Source organism: Lolium perenne, chromosome 4, assembly GCF_019359855.2.
Source record: "Lolium perenne isolate Kyuss_39 chromosome 4, Kyuss_2.0, whole genome shotgun sequence".
Classification (NCBI taxonomy): domain Eukaryota; kingdom Viridiplantae; phylum Streptophyta; class Magnoliopsida; order Poales; family Poaceae; genus Lolium; species Lolium perenne.
In genome coordinates, this window is record NC_067247.2 from 132,269,751 (window position 1) to 132,277,438 (window position 7,688).

The window sequence follows — 7,688 nt, forward strand, 5'->3', positions numbered from 1 at the left end:
CGGCACCAAAAGACCACTATCATTATAATCATCATAAATAGGAGGCATATCATAATCAACATAAACTTTCTCCTCAATACCCGGAGGACTAAAGAGATCATTTTCATCAAAACCGACCTCCCCAAGCTTAAATTCTTCCATAGCATTAGCAACAATGGTGTTCAAAGCATTCATACTAATAACATTCCCATTAGCATGCATAAGTTCCATGGGTTTTTTAATTTTCTCTTCAAACACATCATGTCCTAATTCAAGATAAAGTTCATAAAGATCTCTCATTTTGTTGTTGTCTTCCATTAAGCCTTACTAGTGTAAAACAAGAGACAAAAAGATGCAATTGCAGGATCTAAAGGAAATAGCTTCGAACACACACACAACAGCAACAGAAAAGTACTTAGTTACATGGGACCGGAGTATGAGTGCCTTTTACCTTTCCTCCCCGGCAACGGCGCCAGAAAAGTGCTTGATGTCTACGCACACTTCTATTCCTGTAGACAGTGTTGGGCCTCCAAGAGCAGAGGTTTGTAGAACAGCAGCAAGTTTCCCTTAAGTGGATCACCCAAGGTTTATCGAACTCAGGGAGGAAGAGGTCAAAGATATCCCTCTCAAGCAACCCTGCAATCACGATACAAGAAGTCTCTTGTGTCCCCAACACACCTAATACACTTGTCAGATGTATAGGTGCACTAGTTCGGCGAAGAGATAGTGAAATACAAGTGGTATGAATGAATATGAGCAGTAGTAACGGCGCCAGAAAATATCTTGCTGGCGTGCAGTTGATGGTAGTAATATTGCAGGAAGTAAACAAGCAGTAAAACAGTAAACAAGCAGCGATTTCAGTATTTGGGAACAAGGCCTAGGGATTATACTTTCACTAGTGGACACTCTCAACATTGATCACATAACAGAATAAATAGATAAATGCTATACTCTACACTCTCTTGTTGGATGATGAACACCACTAATTGTGTAGGATTACACGAACCCTCAATGCCGGAGTTAACAAGCTCCACAATATTCGATATTCATGTTTAAATAACCTTAGAGTGCACGATAGATCAACACAACTAAACCAAGTACTAACATAGCATGCACACTGTCACCATCACACTATGAAGGAGGCATAGATCACATCAATACTGTCATAGCAATAGTTAACTTCATAATCTTCAAGAGATCACAATCATAACCTACGCCAAGAACTACACGATGCACACACTGTCACCATTACACCGTGCAGGAGGAATAGACTACTTTAATAACATCACTAGAGTAGCGCATAGATGAATAGTGATACAAAACACATTGCAATCATAAAGGGATATAAATAAGCACTTCACTATGCTATTCATAACAGTGAATAAGTATTCTGTGAAATATAGCCTAAGAGACCCACACGGTGCACACACTGTCACCTTTACACACGTGGGACAAGGAGTCTCCGGAGATCACATAAGTAAAATCCACTTGACTAGCATAATGACATCTAGATTACAAGCATCATCATATGAATCTCAATCATGTAAGGCAGCTCATGAGATTATTGTATTGAAGTACATAGGAGAGAGATTAACCACATAGCTACCGGTACAGCCCTTAGCCTCGATGGAGAACTACTCCCTCCTCATGGGAGACAACAGCGGTGATGAAGATGGCGGTGGTGTCGATGGAGAAGCCTTCCGGGGGCACTTCCCCGTCCCGGCGGTGTGCCGGAACAGAGACTCCTGTCCCCCAGATCTTGGATACGCGATGGCGGCGGCTCTGGAAGGTTTCTCGTACCGTGGCTTTTCCGTCTTGAGGTTTTAGGTCAGGGAGCTTTAAATAGGCGAAGAGGCGGAGTCGGAGGGCTGACGGGGCCACCACACAGTAGGGCGGCGCGCCTGGCTCCTTGGCCGCGCCGCCTTAGTGTGTGGGCCCCCCAGGGCCCTCCTCTGGTGGCTCTCGGGTGTTCTGGAAGCTTCGTGGAAAAATAGGATGCTGGGCATTGATTTCGTCCGATTCCGAGATATTTCCTTACTAGGATTTCTGAAACCAAAAACAGCAGAAAACAGGAACTGGCCCTTCGGCATCTTGTTAATAGGTTAGTTCCGGAAAATGCATCAAAACGATATAAAGTGTGTATAAAACATGTAGGTATTGTCATAAAACAAGCATGGAACATAAGAAATTATAGATACGTTTAAGACGTATCAAGGAGGAAGACGTTGTTGGAGATATGCCCAAAAAGCAATAATAAATTAGTTATTGTTAGTGTTCATGATAAATGTTTACATCCCATGCTATAATTGTATTAACCGAAACATTGATACATGTGTGTTATGTAAACAACAAGGAGTCCCTAGTAAGCCTCTTGTATAACTAGCTTGTTGATTAATGGATGATCATGGTTTCGTGATCATGAACATTGGATGTTATTAATAACAAGGTTATGTCATTAGGTGAATGATATAATGGACACACACCCAAATAAGCATAGCATAAGATCAAGTCATTAAGTTCAATTTGCTATAAGTTTTCGATACATAGTTGCCTAAGTCCTTCGACCATGAGATCATGTAAATCACTTACACCGGAAGGGTACTTTGATTACATCAAACGCCATTGCGTAAATGGGTGGTTATAAAGATGGGATTAAGTATTCGGAAAGTGTGAGTTGAGGCATATGGATCAATAGTGGGATTTGTCCATCCTGATGACGAATAGATATACTTTGGGCCCTCTCGGTGGAATGTCGTCTGATTAGCTTGCAAGCATATGATTGGATTATAAGAGATGAATACCACGGTACGAGTAAAGAGTACTTGTCGGTAACGAGGTTGAACAAGGTATGGAGATACCGATGATCGAACCTCGGACAAGTAAAATATCGCGAGACAAAGGGAATCGGCATCGTATGTAAATGGTTCAATCGATCACTAAGTCATCGTTGAATATGTGGGAGCCATTATGGATCTCCATCTATTGGTTATTGCTCGGAGAGGAGTCTCGACCATGTCTGCATAATTCACGAACCGTAGGGTGACGCGCTTAAGGTTCGATGTCGCATAAGTAGATTCGGAATATGAGATGGAGTCCGAAGTTTTTGTTCGGAGTCTCGGATGAGATCTAGGACATCATGAGGAGGTCCGGAATGGTCCGGAGAATTAGTTAACAGTATAATGGAACTACCTATGAGCCATCACAGCGATTTGACTCCCTTGGCCGTCCGATCACGTGGTTGAACGTCTCAGATCTTCTAATCGTCCCACCGACCGCTACTCCATCCATTTTACCGCGGCCAGCCTCGCGTTGCGGCCTGTCGACATAAAAAGGGCTGCTTCTCCTGAAATTGATCTGGGTATCCTGTGCTTAATCGGGCCGAGAAGAAACAGCCCAACCGTGGTGTATTGGAGGGCTCTCTTCCAATCTGGTGCCGGTCAGCGCTCATGTCCATTGGACTTCATCTGGTCAGCTCCAAGGTTAGATCCAGACTTCCAGTAATGGACGATTGATTTCCTGGCGGCGGCGTGGTGTTATTGGTTTGCCTGGCGTTCGTTGTTCCTCCATTAATTTGCATCGAGGGAGAGTGTTGGTGGGTAGCCCCTTCCACTTCTTCGATCTGTAGTATAAAATTTTATATTGCGTGTTCTTTCCACTCATGCTCTCTTCCACATGGTCCATTTGATTCCAATGGTCAGATGGTTGCTTTGCTAGAAGTAGTCCTCGTTTCATATCACAAAATGTGTTTTGTTACGTTTGGACTCATTTATTCATGGGATTGCAGGAAGTTCCCCGCTGTGTGATTAACCTGGCTGTGCAGATCCACGACAATGTCACCCTCGTGCTACTCGGATGTTTATCCTGTCCTTCTTCAGTTCCCAAGTTTGTTCACCCTCTACGAGTTCGTTCAAGTCCAATTTACTTTCAGAACTACCACTCTGATCACTGATCTCTCTGTTTACTTGCTAACTTATCCAACAGGTGCTACTAGACTACTCCAAAGTAGGCAAAACAGAGCTGTTGCCATCTTCTAATTTGCTGCAGATTCATGATTAGTAAGTGTCAAAATTATCTCTTTCGATTGTGCTGGATGGAAATGATACGAGTAAACAGAGTGCTGGAATAATTGGAAATGCTCTTTTTAATGGAAGAATAGTATAATACAATACATACTGTAAGATGTGATGATTTACTTCTGAGAGGCTAATAAGCTATTGGATTTTTGTTCCTACCTCAAGAGATAAATGTGTTATGCTTCTTGCGTGGTTGATATTTGATGGACACTATCCAAGGGACACATGAACTACGAGATTTAATATTCTGGTATTTTGCTTTTCTTCTCCTTGGTTATCACTGTCACTACTCTATTTGGTAGATATTGAGTTGTGGTTTTTGATTGTGAACATGCACTTCTTAGGAGCTTCCATATTATAGACGTGTATGTGCTATTAGCAATAGTACTCTAATAACTAAATTCTTTGTTCTGCACTATTCTTGAAACCGTACAAGCAATTCAGAAAAAAAAAGATGCTAAGAGAAGTTGATAAATGTGTTCAGTTCAAAGGTGGTTTCTGTATATTATGCAGGTTTAGTGCATTATAACGGGGATTCTTTTCTGGTCCCACTATGCAATCCATGACCAGGTGGCCTTCGCCTCTTTCCTGCCGTCATGGTGATTGTTGATGAATGAATAATAGACTTTGCTTTGTGAGGAAATAATGCACACAGTTTTGATGGTGAGGCTCTATAGAGAACCGGCTAGACATAAGCTCTCGTGATCTCATCACACTTCTTGATGGCACTTTGAGGAAGGATTATTGAGCTATATTCGGAGAGTGTGACCTTCATCAGAGACTATGCCTGCTAGACAGGCATCTGTTTCTGGAATTGAAATTGTTTCCCACAAATTTGTTATGTATTGTGTGCAACTTGATTGATTTTTATCTTAGAAGAAAACATGCATTTTACCTACTGCCTTTCCTTTTCCCATGCCCTCACCGCAATTTCTCATCAGGGAAAATATTGCAAACATGTTAACTAACCCATGTTGTTGATCTCAGATATGAATTTTTGACATAAATTCCTGATGGTTTCCTCCGATTTCATCTAGAAGCCTCTCCTTATAGGTTACGTATAGGTAGCATACTTGCTGTAATAAAATTGTCAACACCAGTTTATCTACCTAGAAGAGTTTTGAATTAATAGACAAATAATGTATGCAAACTCGATGCAAATGAATATTCATTGAGAGGGTACCGCACAATTGGTCAAGGGAAAATTATAGTAATTGTAATTTGAAGGGTTAATTCTTGACATAACCTATTTTCAGGCTATGGTTAATACTTCGCCCTTTCTTTCCTCCAGATAATAAAAGCGGTATCAATTTTTTTGTTGAGGCATGTTTCTGCAGACGATGTCCAGCAAGCACTCCTAAAGATTTAGAAGGAATGACTAATGGCTATTTATACCTTTACCCCCTCTATATAATGTTCTTTAGAAGATTTCAAGGTCTGGTCAGGTACAAAAAAGAATTCTATCACTTCCTTCCAGTGTGCAAGCGTGTCATACGCTGATAAACTTCATCTGTTTCATTGTTTGGCGATCCACCATGTGCAAGAAAACAAAGATGACACAGAATATCCCATGGGCCATGGTTTGTCCAGGCTATTGGCTTTGAGAACTTCTAATTGGCTGCTCAATTCGACTATACTTGTTTGCATGACTAGCACGTAGTCGACTGTTTTTTTAATTGTTGCAATCAGTTGGCCTAGGTAGTAAATATACTTCAAAGTGTAATCAACAGCTATGAGTTGTGCATATTAATCTTTCTTTCATTTTTATATGGAAATTAATATTCATTTTTGAGGTGTCTTCTTTGAATTGGTGTTGATTAACTCTGCAAAGTTATATAGTTGATGAATATAATAAAATATCTACCTTTTGAAACAATCCTTCTTTTCGCCACACTTTTATGGTGCAAATTAGTTTCTGCGTACAATGAAGAGATCGTTGATGTCCTTTGGGCTTGGAATACCAATATGGTGTGAATTTCATAATTCTTTGAACAAAATTCTTCAACGATGAGGCTTGCTTAGTTGCTGTTTGTGTGATACTTTTTTTAGTTAAATCCACGTCGATAATTTTTTTAGACAATGATTAGTAACTTCTTAGATTGAGTGACCATCTTATTGCCTATAGTCTTATCTTCATTGCGATGTTGCCATGAACAGTTTGCTTGATTCATCCCACTGAAGATCAATTTGTTCACGTAGCTAACTTGTTTCCTTAAGTACGTTCCTCATTTCCTTCTTGCTATACTGTTTCTCATTGAGTATTATTTATGGTTATCTCTGTTAAAGTTATTACTTCCTGTAGATGAAAGATTAGTTCCACATGTTTAAAATAGGCCAGATGCTTCGGACCAATGCCATGTTATCGCAAATGCCATATATTAAAGCAGTGTCATTTCTGAGTGTTGGGTTTCGCAAGTTACAACTATAACTTAGGCCCCACCATGTATATGTAGGTTTTGTATTTTGAACTGTTGGATTTTCTCATATATCAGACTATCCAAATACTCTCGAATATTTAGCTACCTTCCTTCAAGATGGACGAGCGCAGTAACGCGCGCCTTCATGTTCTAGTAAGATTCATATAAGGGAAGTCATTTTCCGGGGTTCGGGAAAAAGTCCGGTGTTTTGACCGGAGCTTCTAGAAGGTTCTAGAGGGCCACCAGTGGGCCCACCACCCCGGGATAGGCCACATAGGCGCCACATGGCATGGTGGGTCCTGCCCACTGTGACATGTGGGCCCAGGCCGGCCCCCCCTTGGAGATAAGATCTATCTCTAGTTTAAATGGTTTAAATCTAGAGATAGAATCTATCTCTAAAATTAAAGTGTTTAAAATTAGAGATAAAGGGGAACACTTGGGGGAGGGGTTTGCCCCTCCCCATGCGCCGGCCAAGGGGGTGGGTGAGCCCTAGGGGAAACCCTAGGCCGACCCCCACCTATATAAAGAGGGGAGGGGGTGGCCGGCCAAGGCTCCCATCATCCAACCCTAGCCGCCCCCTCTCTTCCTCTTCCATGTACTGCGCAGGCTTAGGCGAAGCCCTGCAGTAATTCTTCTCCACCACCACCACCACGCCGTCGTGTTGTTGGGATTCCGTGGAGATCTACCACACCTCCGCTGCCCGCTGGAACGGGGAGAGGAAGGGGCTTCATCGACACCATATGCGCGACCGAGTACGGAAGTACTGCCGGATTGCAGCACTGGGGATGATCGTCTACACCAACAACGAGATCTAATCTCGTAGGCTTTGGAAATCTTCGAGGGTTAGTCTCATATCAATCTCGTTGCTTCGATCTTGTAGATTAGATCTTGGGTGTTCCATAGATTAGATCTTGGATTTATTCGTCTTGCGGTAGGAATTTTTTTGGTTTCTATGCTACGAACCCCATCAGTGGTATCAGAGCCGTGTCTATGCATAGATCTGTTGCACGAGTAGAACACAATGGTTTTGTGGGCATTGATGCTTTTGTTGCTTTAGTTTGTGTACTTTGCATCTTGCGGGATGGTGGGATGAAGCGGCCCGGGCTAACTTTACATGACCGCGTCTCATGAGACTTGCTCCACGCTTGACATGCAACTTGTATTGCATAAGTGGTTTTGCGGGTGCCTGTCTCTCCCACCATAGTGAAGATCCAATTTA

General features: G+C 42.0%; 1 long non-coding RNA gene across 2 annotated transcripts; it reads left to right on the forward strand.

The window, feature by feature from the left end:
• Positions 1–3,320: 3,320 nt before the first annotated feature.
• Positions 3,321–5,487, forward strand: LOC127293941 (uncharacterized). Of its 2 annotated transcripts, XR_007846267.2 has the most exons (4): positions 3,321–3,571; positions 3,764–3,861; positions 3,961–4,302; positions 5,344–5,487. It is a non-coding gene; the product is annotated as an uncharacterized lncRNA (long non-coding RNA). The 2 variants fall into 2 exon arrangements; XR_007846266.2 differs by having other exon boundaries at positions 3,329–3,571; positions 3,961–5,487.
• The last annotated feature ends 2,201 nt before the right edge of the window (positions 5,488–7,688 follow it).